The 21,142-nt window shown below is 38.6% G+C and overlaps 1 pseudogene; it reads left to right on the top strand.

The window, feature by feature from the left end:
- The first annotated feature begins 19,227 nt into the window (after nt 1-19,227).
- Nucleotides 19,228-20,733, top strand: LOC124966097 (zinc finger and BTB domain-containing protein 2-like; annotated as a pseudogene).
- Nucleotides 20,734-21,142: the final 409 nt, after the last annotated feature.

Below are 21,142 nucleotides of genomic sequence, written 5' to 3'. Positions count from 1 at the left end.
AACTTCAAGATGAAATTATAATCAAGAACTGTTCTCAATAATTTATGGTAATTCTGAATGGATAAGAAAGCTGGTGAACAGTGGGAGCCCAACAATTATTATGTAATCCAGACATGATTTAGTAATAATAGGAAATGACATATAGAGAATGTCAGAGAGACTTGAGCACTGAAGTGGAAATAGGGTGTGTTGGGTGAATCCATATTTCCTGATGGTTATAGTATAATCTGTGATTCATGAAGTTGATACTATTTGAAATAAAGAGTTCATCTTTATTTTTTCCAGAGATATATGAGAGTCCTTGCTCAAAAGATGCAAAAGACCAACTACATAATTTTACTTGCATAAGAAATGCACTTTTCTCTGAAGTCAGCCTTGGTATCTCAGCCAACACCATCCTTCTTCTGTCTCTTCACATTTATTCTCCAGCACAGGCTCAAACTCATCAACCTGATCATTGGCCACTAGGCCCTAAGGGAAGCTGATAATTTTGTGGTATACCTGTACAAATTTTCTGTGTCTCAGGACTTTAGGAAAGACATCAAATGTAAATCATTTATATACTTGTACAGATTTTTGAAAAGTTTTTCATTTGTGTCACCTACCTGTTGATGCCCTGCAGGCCATTACCCATAGCCCCAGAACTTTGCCAGCTTCTTTTTGGCAAAATTTAAACATAATTCCCCACATCAGAGCCTCTGTTTCATCCTCTTTGTGGGGACCTTGTACATGTCCTTGAGTGTTCCCTTCTTATACTCTTCTACCTCTACTTTAATGTGACCTTACATGATCTTATATTTAATACTGACTCTTGCATGATTTTACAAGTAAGTTACTTTCTAATAATTTATTTTTTGTATTAGGTTTACTCTGGGACGTGTTTCTTATAGAAACCATGGTCCTCTCATGTGCATACATTGTGGCTGTATCATTTGGGCATAAAATGCACATCCAAAATCTTCAGAGCACCAGTCTGTTTCCAAAATTATCCTCTGTACCAAGGGTCATCTGGACCATCCTACTGCTCATCGGTTTCTTTATGCTTATGTACTGTTTGCATTGCAACTTCTCCTCAAGAAGTATGTGGAAAGAACACTGTTGTTATATTCAGGTGATTGTGACCAATGGCTATGGAACAACCTGTCCTTTTTTTTTAATTTATTTTTATTGTAAACACATGGGATACATATTGTTTCTGTTTGTACATGGAGTAACAGCATACCATTTGTGTAATAATACATTTACATAGGGTAATGATGTTTGATTCATTCTGTTATTTTTTCCTCCCCCCCCACCACACCCACCCCTCTTTTCCCTCTATACAGTCCCTCCATCCTCCTTTCTTGCCCCGTCCCACTCCCCATTATGTGTCATCATCCACTTATCAGTGAGATCATTCACCTTTTGGGTTTTTGAGATTGGCTTATCTAACTTAACATGATATTCTCCATTTCATCCATTTGCCTGCAGATGCCATAATTTTATTATTCTTTATAGCTGAGTAATATTCCATTGTGTATATATATATATATATATATATATATATACACCACAGTTTCTTAATCCATTCATCAATTGATGAATGGTTCCACAGTCTGGATATTGTTAATTGAGCACTATGAACATTGATGTGGCTGTATCGCTGTAGTATGCTGATTTTAAGTCCTTTGTGTATAGGCCGAGGAGTGGGATAGCTGGGTCAAATGGTGGTTCCATTCCAAGTTTTCTAAAGAATCTCTATACTGCTTTCCAGAGTGGATGTACTAACTTGCAACCCCACCAGCAAAGTATGAGTGTACCTTTTTCCCCACATCCTCGCCAACACCTATTGTTGCTTGTATTCTTGATAATCGCCATTCTAATTGGAGTGAGATGTAATCTTAGTGTAGTTTTGATTTGCATTTCTCTTATTACTAAAGATGGTGAACATTTTTTCATGTTTGTTGATTGCTTGTAGATCTTCTGTGAAGCGTCTGTTCGTATGCTTAGCCCATTTGTTGATTGGGTTATTTGTATACTTCTTGTAGTTTTTTGAGTTCTTTATATATTCTGGAAATTAGTGCTCTATCTGAAGTATGAGTGGCAAAGATTTTCTCCCACTGTGTAGGATCTCTCTTTGCATTACTGATACCAACTTGTCCTTTGCTGCTGATACTTACCGGAAAACAAATTAACTTCTTGAAATCTTTGTTGGGAAAATAGCACATATTTAACTACTGATGGTGGATAAGTTTTCCTAACATGCTGATACACTATTTTCTAAACAATGAAACATGGCATAGAACATAGGCTCTCTGGGTTAAGTGAATGTAGGTGTATACATGTTTGGTTCAATTTGTTTACTTTGAGATATGTGAATATCATAGAAATATCAATCCTGTAGCTTTTTGTGATAAGACAAGGGCCCAAAATATCTGTTTGATTTCAGCATGTGATTTATATAAGGTGGATTTCACCTTCATTGTCTAGAATAGCCATTTTGAAATACATTGAGGGTGTACAGCACTTCATAGTAATTGCTTCAATCAACTGTATTTTGACCAAATAATATGCCAACACTTATTGTCATGAACTATATACCCAATCCAACAACTGTACTTTTATTTATCTGCTGAAAAGAATTGAAATCAGGGACACAAGTTATCTTATATATACCAGTACTCATATTAGTATTATTAAGGATGGGCCATGGTGGAAACAACCCAATGTCAAAAAGCATATAAATGTATAAACTAAACATGGCATGGGCATCCCATGGAATATTATTTAACCTGGAACTAAAAATTAAATGCATGAGGGAATACTTCATAAGCCTTGAGGACATTATTGCAAGTGAATTTTCAGTTACAGAAGAATCAATGCTGGTACTGACATAGTCATCCAGTTGTAGAGTGCTTGCCTAGCATGTGTGAGACATTGAGTTCCATCCTCAGCTTTAAATAAAAATAAATAAAATAAGGGTATTTTGTACTCCAAAAATTTTTTTAAATGAACAAATACTCTTAGACTCTAATGTAGAAGAGGGAACCAAAAGTAGAAACTTAAAGAGATGGAGAATAGACTGGCAATGGTCAGGGCAGAGGAAGATGGTCAGAGGTAGCTCCACAGGGATAGTTTGAGAAGAAGAGAAAGTGCTGGAGATGGATGGTGATCATTTTCAAAATAGTATGAATGTACTTACTGCCTCTTATCTGTACTCTTAAAAAGCATTAAAATGGTAAATTTTGTTAAGTAAACCTTACCCCCCAAAAAATTTCCAAGGACTTTCATTATGTTAAGTGAAATATATCTGATATAGAAGAACAAACATCACATGTTCTCATGAATTTTTAGGAAGTAATAAGGAAATGTAGCAGAACAGAACAGGATAGTGGTCATCAGAGAACAGGAACAGCACAGAGAAGATAGATCAAAAGAGTTCAATGAGGGGCACCAAGAAGGGAGTGGAAGAATCCCTTCAGGTACTTCTTTGGCAAAGTATTGTAACTATTATTATAGAACAACCTAAAATGTGCTTCAAAATGAAATTTGTGACACATAAAAATAATTAATAGTCGAAGAGACAGAAATACTTATTACTATGATCTGATTAGTACAACTTGTATACATATACTGAATTACCATAATGTACCCCATAAAAGTGGAATTAAAAACATGTCATTAAAAGGAGTTTCCAGGGACGTTTTAAACAGCTGTGAAAAAGAGCCTCTAAAATATAAAGATTTTACATATCATGATTCTAAGATACCAAAACATTGTTTTCTAACAGTTTCAATGCCTTTTAGTGAATTGGGTCCAAAATTTACCCCAAGGGATTAAACTGGGCAATCATTAACCACTAAGCCACATCCCCAGTACTTTTTTTTTAAATTGTAAACAAATGGGATACATGTTTCTCTGTTTGTATATGGTGTAAAGACATACCATTTGTGTAATCATAAATTTACATAGGGTAATGTTCTTTGATTCATTCTGTTACTTTTTCCCTTCCCCCCACCATTCCTAACCCTCTTTTCCCTCTATACAGTCCTTCCTTCCTCCATTCTTGCCCCCTCCCTAACCCTATCTCTAACTCTAACACTAACACATCCCACCCCCCTATTACATGTCATCATCCACTTATTAGCGATATCATTTGTCCTTTGGTTTTTTGAGATTGGCTTATCTCACTTAGCATGATATTCTCTAATTTCATCCATTTGCCTGCAAATGCCATGATTTTATCATTCTTTATGGCTGAGTAATATTCCATTGTATATATATACCACATTTTCTTTATCCATTCATCAATTGAAGGACATCTAGGTTGGTTCCACAATCTGGCTATTGTGAACTGAGCAACTATGAACATTGATGTGGCTGTATCTCTGTAATATGCTGATTTTAAGTCCTTGGGGTATAGGCCTAGGAGTGGGATAGCTGTGTCAAATGGTGGTTTCAATTCAAATTTTCTAAGGAGTCTCCACACTGCTTTCCAGAGTGGCTGCACTAGTTTGCAGCCCCACTAGCAATGTATGAATGTACCTTTCTCCCCACATCCTCGCCAACACCTGTTGTTGCTTGTATTCTTGATAATCGCCATTCTAATTGGGGTGAGATGGAATCTTAGGGTGGTTTTGGTTTGCATTTCTCTTATTACTACAGATGTTGAACATTTTTCCATATGTTTGTTGATTGCTTGTAGATCTTCTTCTGTGAAGTGTCTATTCATTTCCTTAGCCCATTTGTCGATTGGATTATTTGCATTCTTGGTGTAGAGTTTTTTGAGTTCTTTATAGATTCTGGAGATTAGTGCTCTATCTGAAGTATGATTGGCAAAAATTTTCTCCCACTCTGTAGGCTCTTTCTTCGCATTGCTGATAGTTTCCTTTGATGAGAGAAAGCTTTTTAGTTTGAATCTATCCCAGTTGTTGATTCTTGCTTTAATTTCTTGTGCTATGGGAGTCCTGTTGAGGAAGTCTGGTCCTAAGCCGACATGTTGAAGCTCTGGACCTACTTTTTCTTCTATAAGATGCAAGGTCTCTGTTCTGATTCCGAGGTCCTTAATCCATTTTGAGTTTAGTTTCATGCATGGTGAGAGATAGTGGTTTAATTTCATTCTGTTGCATATGGATTTCCAATTTTCCCAGCACCATTTGTTGAAGAGGCTATCTGTTCTCCATTGCGTATTTTTGGCCCTTTGTCTAGTATGAGAAAATTGTATTTATTTGGGTTTGTGTCCGTGTCCTCTATTCTGTACCATTGATCTACCTGTCTATTTTGGTACCAATACCATGCCGTTTTTGTTACTATTCCTTTGTAGTAGAGTTGAAGATCTGGTATTGCGATACCCACTGCTTCACTCTTTCTGCCAAGGATTGCTTTAGCTATTCTGGGTTTCTTATTCTTCCAGATGAATTTCATAATTGTTTGCTTGAAGTCCACATTATCTGAAATGATGATGGATACTCCTGCTTTTTTGCTGAGTCCATGTGCATGGTATGTTCTTCCCCATCCTTTTACCTTTATTCTATGGGTATCTCTTTCTATGAGGTGAGTCTCTTGCAGGCAACATATTGTTGGATCTTTCTTTTTAATCCAATGTGCCAGTATATGTCTTTTCATTGATGAATTCAGGCCATTAACATTCAGGGTTATTATTGAGATATGATTTGTATTCCCGGTCATTTGATTCATTTTTTAAAATTTTATTTATTTATTAATTTTTTTGACACAACTTGGTTTCTCCTTTATTTGACAATTCCTTTAGGATAATTTCTTTCTTTGCTGATTTGCTTCTTTGTTTTTTATCTCTTCCTCATGGAGTATTTTACTGAGAATATTCTCTAATGCTGGCTTTCTTTTTGTAAATTCTTTTAGCTTTTGTTTATTATGGGATGATTTTAATTCATCGTCAAATTTGAAGGTAAGTTTTACTGGGTATAAGATTCTTGGTTGGCATTCATTTTCTTTCAGAGCTTGAAAAATGTTGTTTGAGGCCCTTCTAGCTTTTAGGGTCTGGATTGAAAAATCTGCTGATATCCGTATTTTTTTCCCCCTGAATGTTCTTTTGGTTCTTTTCTCTCACAGCCTTTAAAATTCTGTCTTTATTTTGTATGTTAGATATTTTCATTATAATGTGCCTTGGTGCGGGCCTGTTGTAATTTTGTGTATTTGGAGTCCTATAAGCCTTTTGAACTTGATTTTCCATTTCCTTCTTCAGATTTGGGAAATTTTCTGATATTATTTCATTGAATAGATTGTTCATTCCTTTGGTTTGTTTCTCTAAGCCTTCCTCAATCCCAATAATTCTCAAATTTGGCCTTTTCATGATATCCCATAGTTCTTGGAGATTCTGTTCATGATTTCTTACCATCTTCTCTGTTTGTTCAACTTTGTTTTCAAGGTTAAATATTTTGTCTTCAATATCTGAGGTTCTGTGTTCCAGGTGTTCTATCCTATTGGTTATGCTTTCTATGGAGTTCTTAATTTAGATTATTGTTTCCTTCATTTCAAGGATTTCTGTTTCATTTTTTTCAATATCTCTAACTCTTTATTGAAATGATCTTTTGCTTCCTGTATTTACTCTTTTAACTGTCGATTGGTGCGATCATTCAATGCCTGCATTTGCTCTTTCATCTCATCATTCAATGCCTGCATTTGCTCTTTCATCTCATCATTTGCTTCCCTGATCATTTTAATTATGTGCATTCGGAAACCCTTTCTGTCATTTGTTCTGCCATGCTGTCATTGGATTTTATTGATGTAACATCTAGATTTGTTTGGTGCATTTTCTTCCTTGTTTTCTCATATTGTTCAGGAATCAGTGGATCATTAAGATATTGCAGATTTCCTCTATTGACTTATAATGTCCCTAAAGATTGCTAGTATATCCCCTCTTAGCCTTCTGTACCCTGAAGTCTTGGAGGAAGTTGATAATGTGGTGCTTTACAAGGAAGCTGCCTCTCTAGGGGTGGTGACCCTCAGGTGGGGTATATTCCCTGATAGTGGGCAGAGGTGCCTCCACTTGTTGACCAACGGTCATCCAAAGGGGAACTAGGCTTCTGGCTGAGGCATGGCCTGTTTGTGTCAGTGTCTCTGGTTTTACTGTCCTTATGGGAAAACCTCACCTGGCAGGAAAGACTCGCTGGGGAGGTCTCGCTGGTCAGTTCCCCTCGTAGAAGTTCCCCTCAATCTACAACTACCACATGGGCTGGGCTGCCTTCCTATGCAACGTTCCCAGGGGCCTGGACCTACCTCCTGGGCCTGGGAGCCTCACCCTTCACAGATGAGTCTCCTTAGGCTGCCTCTCCTCAGAGAATCTGCTCACAGTCCTGGAACCTTCGCTATGCCCCTAGGCGTGTCTCTGTGTGACTCTTCCACCAAGAAGCTGCCTAGGTCCTGGGACCCTGCTCTGCACCTAATCGCCTGGCTATACGGCCTCTCCTCTGAGCCGCCACCTGGAACCCTGTACAATAGCTCTGAGACCCAGAGACCCGCCACACACCCGTTCCTCTGGACAGCCACCTGGTGTTCAGATGCAGTCACCAGGAGTCCAAGCAACTCACTTCGCCTCTCCTCCTCCCACCAACAACCCATAGCCCTAGGCAGTCACTCTGAGTCCAAGTGACTCGCCCTGTCCTCCTTCTCCTCGGGATAGCCCCCCAGGTGTTCAGGAGCGGTCGCTCAGAGACCAAGGGACCCACCACACTCCTCCTCCAGGCAGGCCACCGGTGTTCAGGAGCAGTCGCTTTGTGTCCAAACAACTCACCACTCGCCTCCTCCTCTGGCAACCACCTGTACCTCTGATGCAGACACTCCTAGACCAATCGACCCACCACGTTCCTCCTCTTCCTCCGGGCAGCCGCCCGGTGTTCAGAAGTGATTCCTCTGAGTCCAAACAGCTCCCCACGCACCTCCTCCTCAGGCAGCCGCCCGGAGCCCCAATGGTTGCTCCGAGTCCAAGCGCTGTGCTGAGCAGCCACCTCTATGATGGTCCCAGTTGTCCATGTTTACCGCTCCAGCAGGGGAGGGGCGTCTTGCCGGGCAGCTCTACTTCACAAAGTTCCCTGCATTCTGGGACTACCGCCCCATCTGGAGTGCCTCCGCAACAGGATAGACTCACCCAGCGGCTTTGAGTTGGTCCCAAGTCTCTCACTATCTCCTCTTTTGAATCCTGCATCCTGGAGCAACATGAAATGCAGCCGCCCTATAGTCCACCATCTTTAAACCCCTCCCAGTCTTTTTGATTTCAAGTTTTTTTTTAAATTTTGAGACACTGTCTCAAAAGCTGCTTAGACCCTTGCTGATTCATTGAGGCTTTCTTCAAACTTATGATTCTCCTGTCTCTATCTCCCAAGTAGCCATAATTAAAGGTATGTACCCCCTCACAATCTATCCAATGTAGAAGGAGGAATTTTTGTTCCATAACAAAAATTCAGCTGTTCAGTTAAGTAGCAATCAGTGCCTCTCAGCCTTTCAAGGGAGTATATATTGTCTTAGGTAGCAACATTCTCTTCATTTTCTGATAGTGTTTCACATGAAATTGAAATGTCGAATTCCAATTGTACACATGGAAAATTACTGGCCTTTATAATTCATGCTATGTAAAATATGAATTTGTATTATTCTTTTACTTATAATACATAATCAAAGAAGAAGTTTACCAACACTATATAATAGGAAACAGCAAATTAAGCCCACTTATAAATATGCACAAAATTCAAACCTGCCAACACTAAATGGTGACAAGAATAAGGAGCAACAGGAAATCTCCACATTCCTAGTAGACTCAAAAAATATTTTGGTGGTTTCTTACAAAATTGAACACAGGTTTATCTATTTCACAAAAATCACATTACTAGTTGTTAACCAAAGGATTTCAAAGCTTATGTCCACACAAACCTAATACAAATGTCCTTAGTTTCCTCTTTTATGATAACCAAGAACCAAAAGCAATCAGCTCACCATTTATGAAACTTTTCCTGTTATTAATAAAAAACCTGATACATTCATACAATGGAATATTGCTTAGCAAATTTTTAAAAGGCTAAAAATAAAGGAGACTTATAAAGGAAAGTACCTGGTGTGAAATGCCAATCTGGGAATTCCATCTTTATGATGTTCTGGAAAAGGCAAAACAAAAGAGGTTAAAAACATTTGTGGTGGAAGAATCAGGATCTTGTGGGTGCTGAATCTATTCTGTATGATTCTGTAATGGTGGATATTGAGAACTACCCTTTTGTCATAAAAAACACAATGGTACAACTTTTTAAGAATTGTATCAATATTGGTAACCTTATATTGGTGTAGCAAGGGCAAAAAATTTATCAAAGATATGGAAGATGTAGATAACAAGGGAAATTCTATGCAGGAAGACCTATGAGAACTTTGTAATATATCCTATTTTTTCTGTAAAATAAAAAGTATCCCAAAAAATCACATTAATTACAACAAGCAGATCATACTCAGAGGTTTGCAACCTCAGCCATGACCGAACTCATGACCAGGACTCACCCAGTGAGAGATCACTTCGTGGTGAGAAGAAAAGATTCACAACTCTCATGTCTTTAATGTGTTTCCTTTTGCCGTTTCTTTTGTCCTTCTCTAACAATACTTAAACCAAATTCATTTTAAAGATTTTTACTGTCTGGACATGGTGGCTCATTCCTGTAATCCCAGGGGCTCAAGAGGCTGAAAAACCTGGTCTCTAAAAATAATGGTGGGTGGGCGGGGATCCAAGTTGGTGAACTAGAGGGTGACTGCAACTCCCATTGCTCCAGAACTCAAGATTCAAGAAGGGGAGGTATTGAGAGACTCAGACCAACATAGAACAGCAGGGTGAGTTTCTCCCACCTGGTGAAATTCACCCCGGTCTGCAGGCCCAGACAGTTGGCAGCATCTCAGAGAAGGGCAGCAAGAGTCTTCCCTAAGCAGTGCTGCTCCCTAGGGCAGCAGGCGCGATCCACAGCCAGCTTCTAGGAGCAGACCTGCCCAGTGAGAGCTTATCCACACAGAACTAATCCCAAGTCCCTGGCTCAGCTGCAGGCCGTGGAGGCAGGTGGCTTTCAGGACCAGTGCAGAGCAGTGAGAGGATTTCCTGAGCAGCCCAGCTCCCTCTGGTGGTGGCAGGCCCTGTCAACAGCCAGCTTCTAGGAGCAGGACGCCCTACTGAGAGGATTTCCACACCAAAGCAGACCCTAGCCCTCTACCCGGTATCGGGCTTGGGGCAGCTTTCTTCACAAGCACTGCATTATCAAGTTCCTCCAAGAATTCATGCTACTGAAGGCTGGGAGGTGATAAACTGGAAATCTACAGGGACACTATAAGCCAATAGAGGAAATCTGCAATATCTCAGAGTCCCACTGATATCTAACCAATATGAGAAAACAAGGGAAGAAAATGTCCCAAACAAACCTAGATACTATATCAATAAAACCCAATGACAGCACAGCAGAAGAAATTTCAGAAAGGGAGTTCAGAGTGTACATAATTAAAACAATCAGGGAAGCAAACGAGGAGATGAAAGAGCAAATGAAGACATTAAATGATTGCACCAATCAACAGTTGAAAGAGTAAATACAGGAAGCAAAAGATCATTTCAATAACGAGTTAGAGATACTGAAAAACAAACAGAAATCCTCGAAATGAAGGAAACAATAAATCAAATTAAAAACACCATAGAAAGCATAACCAATAGAATAGAACACCTGGAAGAGAGAACCTCAGATATTGAAGACAAAATATTTAATCTTGAAAACAAAATTGACCAAATAGAGAAGATGGTAAGAAACCATGAACATTATAGTCTTATAGGACTACAAATATACAAAATTACAACAGACCCGCACCAAGGCACATTATGAAATTACCTAACATACAATAAAAGACAGAATTTTAAAGGCTGTGAGAGAAAAGAATCAAATTACATTCAAGGGGAAACCAATAAGAATATCAGCAGATTTTTCAATCCAGGCCCTAAAAGCTAGAAGGGCCTGGAACAACATTTACCAAGCTCTGAAAGGAAACGGATGCCAACCAAGAATCTTATACCCAGCAAAACTCACTTTCAGATTTGATGATGAAATAAAATCCTTCCATGATAAACAAAAGCTAAAAGAATTTACAGAAAGAAATCTGGCATGACAGAACATTCTCAACAAAATATTCCATGAGGAAGATATGAAAAACAACGATGCAAATCAGCAACAGGAGGAACTAGCCAAAAGGAATAGCCAAATAAAGGAGAAACCAAATCATGTCAAAAAACAAAAATGAGTCAAATGACAGGGAATACAAATCATATCACAATAATAACCCTGAATGTTAATGGCCTGAACTCATCAATCAAAAGACATAGACTAGCAGATTGGATTAAAAAGAAAAAGCCAACAATATGCTGCCTGCAAGAGACTCATCTCATAGTAAGAGATACAGACTAAAGGTGAAAGGATGGGAAAAAAATACCATGCACACGGACACAGCAAAAAAGCTGGAGTATTCATCCTCATTTCAGATAATATGGACTTCAAGCCAAAAATAGTCAGAAGGGATAAAGAAGGACATTACATACTGCTTAAGGGAAGCATAAATCAGCAAGACATAACAATCATAAGTATCTATTCCTTAACCATTGGTTCATTCATGTATGTCAAACAAATCCTTCTCAATTCCAGAAATCAAATAGACTACAACCCAATAACTAGGCGATTTTAACACACCTCTCTCACCACTGGAGAGATCTTCCAAACAAAAATTGAATAAAGAAACCATAGATCTCTCAGTTGGTAGAGTGCTTGCCTTGCAAGCACAAGGCCCTGGGTTCGATCCCCAGCACCCAAAAAAAAAAAAAAAAGAAACCATAGATCTCAATACACAATCAATAATTTAGACTTAACAGACATATAGAGAATATACCATCCAACAAAGAACGAATACACTTTCTTCTTCTCAGCATCACATGGATCCTTCTCTAAAATAGGCCATATATTATGCCACAAAGCTAATGTTGGCAAATACAAGAAGATAGAGATACTACCTTGTATTCTATCAGATAATAATGGATTGAAATTAGAAATAAATGACGGAATAAAAAACAGAAACTTGTCCAACACCTGGAGATTAAATAATACACTATTATATGATGAATGGATAACAGAAGATATCAGGAGGGAAATAAAAACATTCTTAGAAGTAAATGAGAACAAAGACACATCATATCAAAATCTCTGGGACACTATGAAATCACTACTTAGAGGAAGATTTATTTCATGGAGTGCACTCAACAAAAGAAGAAAAAATCAACAAATAAACAACTGAACACTACAGCTCAAAACCCTAGAAAAAGAGGAGCAGACCAACACCAAAAGTAGTAGAAGACAGGAAATAGTTAAAATCAGCAACGAAATCAACAAAATTGAAACAAAAGAAACAATCAAAAAAATTAACAAAATAAATAGTTTGTTCTTTGAAAAAATAAACAAAATTGATGAACACTTAGCCACACTAACAAGGAGAAAGAGAGAGAAAACTCAAATTACTAAAATTTGAATGAACAAGGAAATATCCCTACAGACACAAGTGAAATACAAAACATAATTAGAAGCTATTTTGAAAATCTATATTCCAACAAAACAGAAAACCTCAAAGATATCAACAAGTTTCTACAGACGTATGAATTACCTAAACTGAACCAGGAGTACATACACAACTTAAATAAATCAATTTCAAGCAATGAAATAGAAGAGGTCATCAAAAGCCTACCAACAAAGAAACGTCTGGGACCAGATGGGTTCTCAGCCGAGAACAAAACCTTTAAAGAAGAGCTCATTCCAATACTCCTCAAAGTTTTCCATGAAATAGAAGAGGGAACCCTCCCAAACTCATTCTATGAAGCCAATATCACCCTGATGCCTAAACCAGACAGAGACACATCGAGGAAAGAAAATTTCAGACCAATATCCTTAATGAACATCGATGCAAAAATTCTAAACAAAATTTTAGCAAATTGAATCCAAAAATATATTAAAAAGATAGTGCACCACGATCAAGTGGGTTTTATCCCACGGATGCAAGGTTGTTCAACATCCAGAAATCAATAAATGTCATTCACCATATCAACAGACTTAAAGATAAGAATCACATGATTATTTCAATAGATGCAGAAAAAGTATTCGATAAAATACAGCATCCCTTCATGCTCAAAACACTAGAAAAAATAGGGACAGTGGGAACATTCCTTATCATTGTAAAGGCCATCTATGCTAAGCCCATGGCCAATATCATTCTAAATGGTGAAAAACTGAAAGCATTTCCCCAAAAAACTGGAACAAGGAAGGAATGCCCTCTTTCACCACTTCTGTTCAACAACATCCTTGAAATTCTAGCCAGTGCAATTAGACAAACCAAAGTAATTAAGTGGACATGAATAGGAAAAGAAGAAACAATCCATGATGAATGGGTAACAGAAGACATCAGGAGGGAAATAAAAAAATTCTTAGAAGTAAATGAGAACAAAGATACATCATATCAAAATCTCTGGGACACTATGAAATCAGTACTATCCCTGAGTTTGATAGTAGAAATCAAACTATCCCTGTTCGCTGATGACATGATTATATATTTACAGGAACCGGAAATTCCACTAGAAAATTTTAGAACTCATAAGTGAATTCAGCAACGTAGCATGTTACAAGATCAATGCTCATAAATCCCATGCACTTTTATACATAAGTGATGAATCTTCTAAAAGAGAATTTAGGAAAACTACCCCATTCACAATGGCCTCAAAAAATATAAAACACAAAAAATCAATATCACAAAAATCAATCTCACAAAAGAGGGGAAAGACCTCTACAAAGAGAACTACAGAACACTAAAGAAATAAATTAAAGAAAATCTTAGAAGATGGAAAGATCTTCCATGTTCTTGGATAGGCAGAATTAATATTGTCAAAATGGCCATACTACCAAAAGTGCTATACAGATTCAATGCAATTCCAATTAAAATCCCAATGATGTACCTTACAGAAATAGAGTAAGCAATTATGAAATTCATCTGGAAGAATAAGAAACCCAGAATAGCTAAAGCAATCCTTAGCAGAAAGAGCGAAGCTGGGGGTATCGCAATACCAGATCTTCGACTCTACTACAAAGCAATAGTAACGAAAAACGGCATGGTATTGGTACCAAAATAGACAGGTAGATCAATGGTACAGAATAGAGGACACGGACACAAACCCAAATAAATACAATTTTCTCATACTAGACAAAGGTGCCAAAAATAGGCAATGGAGAAAAGATAGCCTGTTCAACAAATGGTGCTGGGGTAACTGGAAATCCATATGCAACAGAATGAAATTAAACCCCTATCTCACACCCTGCAAAAAACTCAACGCAAAATGGATCAAGGACATGGGAAACAGACCAGAGACCCTTCATCTTATAGAAGAAAAAGTATGTCCAAGTCTTCAACATGTCGATTTAGGATCTGACTTCCTTAACTGGACTCCCATAGCACAAGAAATAAAACCAAGAATCAATAACTGGCATAGATTCAAACTACAAAGCTTTCTCTCAGCAAAGGAAACTATGAGCAATGCAAAGAGAGAGCCTACAGATTGGGAGAAAATCTTTGCTACTCATACTTCAGATAGAGTACTAATTTCCAGAATATATAAATAACTCAAAAAACTCTACCAAGAGTACAAATAATCCAATCAACAAATGGGCTAGGAAATGAACAGATACTTCACAGACGAAGATCTGCAAGCAATCAACAGATACATAAAAATGTTCAACATCTCTAGTAATAAGAGAAATGCAAATCAAAACTACACTAACATTCCATCTCACCCCAATTAAAATGGCGATTATCAAGAACACAAGCAACAACAGGTGTTGGCGAGGATGTGGGGAAAATGGTTCACTCATACATTGCTGATGGGGTTGCAAATTAGTACAGCCACTCTGGAAAGCAGTGTGGAGATTCCTCAGAAAGGTTGGAATGGAACCACCATTTGACCCAGCTATCCCACTCCTTGGCCTATACCAAAAGGACTTAAAATCAGCATACTACAGCGATACAGTCACATCAATGTTCATAGCTGCTCAATTCACAATAGGCAGATAGTGTAACCAACCTAGGTGTCCTTCAATTGATGAATGGATAAAGAAACTATGATATATATATATATATATATATATATATATATATATATACACAATGGAACATTACTCAGCCATAAAGAATTGTGAAATTATGGCATTTCAAGGCAAATGGATGAAATTAGAAAATATCATGCTAAGTCAGATAAGCCAATCTGAAAAAAAAAAAAGGACGTATGATCTCACTGAAAAGCGGATGATGACACATAATGGGGGGTGGGAGGGGTTAGGTTTAGGGTTAGGGTTAGGGTTAGGGAGGGGGACAAGAATGGAGGGAGGAAGGACTGTATAGAGGGAAAAGAGGGGTGGGAGGGGTGGGGGGAAAGGAAAAAAATAACAGAATGAATCAAACAACATTACCCTATGTAAATTTATGATTACACAAATGGTATGCCTTTACTCCATGTAGAAACAGAGAAACAACATGTATTATATTTGTTTACAATAAAAAAAGGGTACCCTTTCCAATTTCTGTCACAAGGATGTATCTGAATCTGATTTTGTTTAGAGGAGTATTTCTGTCACTTGAATATAATTCTGCCCTGGTCACTGTACCTAATTTTCAGATTTTTTTCCAAAACTGGACTTTTCATGTCTTGAAAATGAACAGATAAGTGTGAACACATCTCTTTTTCTTGGAACTAAGAACAGATGAAACAAGAAAGGCAAATATATTGAGTAAGAAAGCAGGACTTTAATCTTACACACTAAATCAATCAGTGAGACAGGCTCTCATGTAGTTCTGCTTGGGTTTCCAAGTAATAACTTGGGGTCTTCAAAGAATCTCTTCTGGGGCTTCCTGTTTCTTTACTTTATAAAGAACACTTCCTCATACTGGGCTTGTGTCTCACTGCATTAGGACTTGCCTAGCACTTGTGGGGCACTTGGTTCATTCTCAGCACCACATAAAAATAAAATAAAATAAAGGTATTGTGTCCATCTACAAACAAAAATACTTTTAAAAAGAACACTTTCTGTTCTAGTGGATTTTATCAGGAAAATTTTTCAAAAGCCCTGATATAAATATTATAGCTCTACATGTGAACCCTGAGATGTATTGCACAACCCTAACAATTTACAAACCTCTATTAACCAATTATACCTCTATTAACCAATAATACTCTCCTCTATTTCTCACACATAGTTGCCATTCATTTGTACAAATATTGTCCAGGGTTTTGCTAATCTTGTTGCTGGAGTTCGTGTATTTCATGGCAGATATGCCTGCAGGACTGACTTCTGCTGGTGATGGTTTTGCTTTTCCTGAGACGCCAGACATTTCTCCCAATTGCTCTTCATAGATTTATACCACAAGTAGTGCTACAAGGTAGAGGGTGCTGCCTTTATGATCCTCAGTCCAAAACAAATTTGCTTGAAGTACGAACAGTGTCACCACCCAGATCTGCTCTGTGCATTTTTACATTAGTGAATAGAAGGATGAGAAAATTAGCATCAATTGTGAAGCTGAGCTGTGTGATAATGACAAACCAAAGTATGTGAGGCTACACATCCATAGCTCATTGGTGAGTAAGTAATAAGATTTCCCTGTCATGTCATCCCTAAGAGAGACAGAAGCTGATGCTCACACTGCAGATGAAGAAACAGATGTGTGCTCCCTTTGCTTCTTCTTCCTGAAATCTGTTCACTAGAAGGTCCTAAGAGTTCAACTTGAAGTGGGGTCAACAGAGGTATTTCCTCCTCCTGTAATTCTCTCTACTTCTTTTCTGGCCTCCATATGATGTCCACTGCCTGAGCAGTTAACACTAGTTTAGGTAACATGTATAAAGATGTATGTATCATTCAGCTGCCCATGATTTTGGCTATGGCAGGATGGCACAATATCTGACATAGCTGCTTCCTTGATCCAGATAATTAGGGAAGTTGTAACTCTGAGGATTCCCCCAGTTCTCACTCTCACCTCTAAGAAACCAAACATTTTTTTTACATTTCTTTTTATTCTCATATGCTTAATTTTTTCTCTCATATGCTTATTTTGTCCATCCTTCCTCTTACAATATATGGGTTTTTCAAATGTGAACTATTTCATAAATTTAAGCTACATTCACTGTTATTTATATGTCCTTACACACACAATGTCTAATCTAGGGGCAGATTGATTTCTTCAGTGAGTTAATTGAAATATCATTGCCTTGCACAAGATGGTATTCAAGAAATAAACTGGCAGCATCATTCCTAGAACCATTTATTGATAATTGTTTCTCAAATTACCCCACTGATTACAGAGAGCGTTTCTTTAGTCCCCTCATTTTCTAAACTCTATTATGCCAGGCATAATCACAATGGGGAACAGTTGGGAGGGGATGGGCCACAGGATTATCTTAGCTCATCTTTGTGAATGGTTCACATTCCCCAGGATGCTTTCTAACAACAATAATACATCAGCATGGAAATAAATATAGACCTTTCTTTACTATAATACTATGATATATTTACATAATTAAATCATATGTAGTTGATATGCTTAAACCTGGAGATAGAAATATGAATAGAAGAATATTTTTCTGTGGTTCCTCATGGCACCACATAAAAGAAGGTTAGGTGTGCTTAGGATTAAATCAAAATGTGTTCCTTTCTGTTATGGATATATCAAGAAAAAGTCTAAGCTTTTTCTGTTTCTCATACAGAAATTCACTTTCAGAAAACAATTTTCAAATTGTTTTAAGGCATTGAACAAACAAATCCATTAATTCCTGAATATGATTGCAAATTAATTGCATCTCCACCCTCCCATTTGTCATTTCTCCTGTTTGTAGGAATGCAGATCCCTCAGTCACACTGAACTTAATAAAATTCAAAGGTATTGAGACACAGGTCATTAACACATGTCATTCAATGCTTGGTTTTTGTAAGGCTCAAGTTTTAAAATGAATTGAAGAAGATCATGTATATTCCATAAATAATATGATAGAATGAATGATAGAATGAATTTTTTGATATGTTTTCTTTCATAAAACACATTTTATTCTTTTTTGGCGAGAGAAGGCAATTTCAAAAATTTTTTTTTTTTGGTGGTGGTAACAGGAATTGACACAGGGTGCTGAACCACTGAACCACACCCACAGCCCTTTTAATTACTGTTTTTTTTTTTTTTTAATTTTCAGGCAGAGATTCTATAAGTTGCTTATGGCCTTGCTAAGTTGTGGAGGCTGGCTTTGAACATACAATACTGATGTCTGAGAATCCTCAGCAAGTTCAATTACAGGCATGCGCCACTTTGCCTGGCCTAATACAATTTTCAAATGTTATTTTGTACATACTAATATGGATCCACTTATACTACAAAAATGCACATTAAAATTTTAAAATACATAAAGTAAATTTGTAAGAATGGGCATATGCCATGTATTTGTACATGAATATCACAAAATAAGACAACTGTATCCCAGTGATCAAATGTGACCTGTAAAAGCTTGACCACATATGAAAATTTGATTTATATCTTTATATTATTTTTTTAGGATTACCATGGGAGATGACACCAAAACACTGAATGAGTAAAGGAAGAAAATTGTATTAATTTACCTGGTCATTACTTTTGGAAAATATCGTCTTATCCCAGAAGAGTTAGCAAGGTTTTTTTTTGTTTTGTTTTGTTTTGTTTTGTTTTTTACTTTTCACAAACACTGCATGTTGGAATTCATGTGCTTAAGCTGAAAACGTTGATCTCAGAGAAGCCAAAAGCAGAGTCTTCTGAGATCTACAAAAAAAAAAAAAAAAAAAAAAAGGATGAAATAGTGAATAAGGAGTGCCAAAGAAAGTTAAGAGGAAAACTCAGGTTTTATAGTATAATAAGGTGATTAAAGTCTATAATTATTTCTTATTCAGTTCAAAATAACCAGAGATTACTTTGCAGGTTTCAACATAAAAATGATAATATTTGAGAGGAATAGCTCCGCTGCCGCCGCTGCCGCCCAGCTGCAGACACTGACCACGGCTCTAGCAGCAGCAGCAGCGAGGTGAAGAGGTGGCTGAGGCTGAGAGGACTGCATGGCCAAAGGTGCCCAGCGAAGCCTCCTCCACATCCCCGGCAGCAGCAGCAGTGCCGGCGACAGATATTTAAAAAATGGATTTGACCAACCCTGGACTTTTTCTACTGCAACAGTTAAACGCTCAGCGAGAGTTTGGTTTCCTGTGTGACTACAGGTTGCAATCGGCGATGTGCACTTCAAGGCACACGGATCAGTTCTTGCATCATTCTCCAATTACTTTAAGATGTTGTTTGTTCATCAGACCAGCGAGTGTGTCCGTTTGAAACCAATTGCCATACAGCCTGCCATCTTCAGGTTTCTTTTGCATTTGATGTACACTGGAAAGATGGTGCCTCAGTTGATCGATCTTGTTCCCTTAGAGCAGTGGAACACGTTTCTGCACGTGTACCCACTGATCCAGCCTCACCAGCCAAGACACCTTTTCTCATCCTGACCAAGTCTTTCCACTGACCTCTTCATTGTATGGCATTCAGACCGCAGATCACCAGCTGAGAGAAACCGGTGAGAACCAAGACCACCGACCTCAAGGAGGAGCCAGGAACAGGCGCCTGAGGCTTCACAGCTGTCTCAGCTGACATCCAATCTGGCCCAGGTGAATCGGACAAACATGACTCCCTCGAACCCTCTGCAGACCTCACTGTCTCCAGAACTCTTCTCCACTCCTATCCCTCCCGCTCCTCCCTGGGAGGAGACCCATCTGGAAGCCGCTTCCTCCCACGAGCAGACTGCATCCCTCAGCATTGCCCACGACAAGCCGAGCATCATGAAGAGGAAAGCAAGCTTCCCAAAGTACTATACCCGCCACCTCTGTGGGTGGCACTTCACCCTGCGGAGCAGCCTGCGAGAGCACCTCCAGATTCACATGGGAGTGCGCTTCGCATCCAGCCAGCAGGGGGAAAGCCGCGTCCCCTTGTGGCTCTGCAGCAATGCAGCTGACCTTGGGAAAAACGCCAAGGAAGTGCCTGAAGCGGGCATGATCAGTGACAGTGAGCTGCAGCACATCTCAAATTCCCTGATCATAGATGGGCAGCTGCAGTCGGAAACCCCGCCTCCCCTCAGAAATCGCTGACATACACAACCTGGAGCAGGACTACCACGAGAGGGAGGTGAAGAGGCAGAAGTACGAGTGCACCATATATGCATGCAAATTCATCCAGAAAAGCCACTGGAGGAAGCATATGTACATAAACACCGGGAAGCCTTTCAAGTGTAGCACTTGTGACAAGAGCTTTTGCTGGGCCAACCAGGCTGCCCAGCACGTGTGCCTCAACCAGAGCATCGACACCTACACCATGGTGGGCAAACAGACTCTGGAACTCTGCACATTTGAGGAAGGAAGTCAGATGGACAACATGTTGGTGCAAACCAACTAACCCTACAAGTGCAACTTGTGTGACAAAATGTTCTCAACCCCCAAAGAGGTCCTCAAATGCTCATGCCAAAACCAGAAGTCGGCGTGTTTGCCCTAGATGAGGCAAACGTGTTTGTCCATTCTGCTGGGCAGTGGGGACTCAGAAATAGGGGAACCTGACCACCCAGTGTTAGCTTCCATTAAAAGTAAGAGGAAACCGTGTTACTAGACTGAATGTTGCTTGTCTTTTTAGAAACTGTCATTTTTACAAACTCTCTTCCTTCCCTTCCCCCAGCCCAGAACTGTGGTTCTTCACAGTTCAGACTCTGACACACACAGGTCCCTGTTCCTCTTCCTCTTCTTCCTCATCTACACATCCCAGCCCCACCTCTGGAAAGGCTTTGTGCATTATAAACCTGGAATATATTTACTTTAAGTCAGGGGATATTGGAAAGATAATGGTCAGTAGTACTTATAAATTTAAATAGATTTCGAGAAGTTTTGGATTGTCTTAAATCATACACAGAAGTAATGAAGGGTTTGTAAGAAAACAAAACAATGAGAATATAATTTGGTAAACTAAAATTATGACTTTCCCTGGGTAATGAGTCTTCCTTCTCAGGAAAACAATGTCAGAA

This window comes from Sciurus carolinensis, chromosome 16, assembly GCF_902686445.1.
Source record: "Sciurus carolinensis chromosome 16, mSciCar1.2, whole genome shotgun sequence".
Taxonomy (NCBI): Eukaryota; Metazoa; Chordata; class Mammalia; order Rodentia; family Sciuridae; genus Sciurus; species Sciurus carolinensis.
Note: the sequence above shows the minus strand (reverse complement) of the source record. Positions and strands in the feature narration are given on the sequence as shown.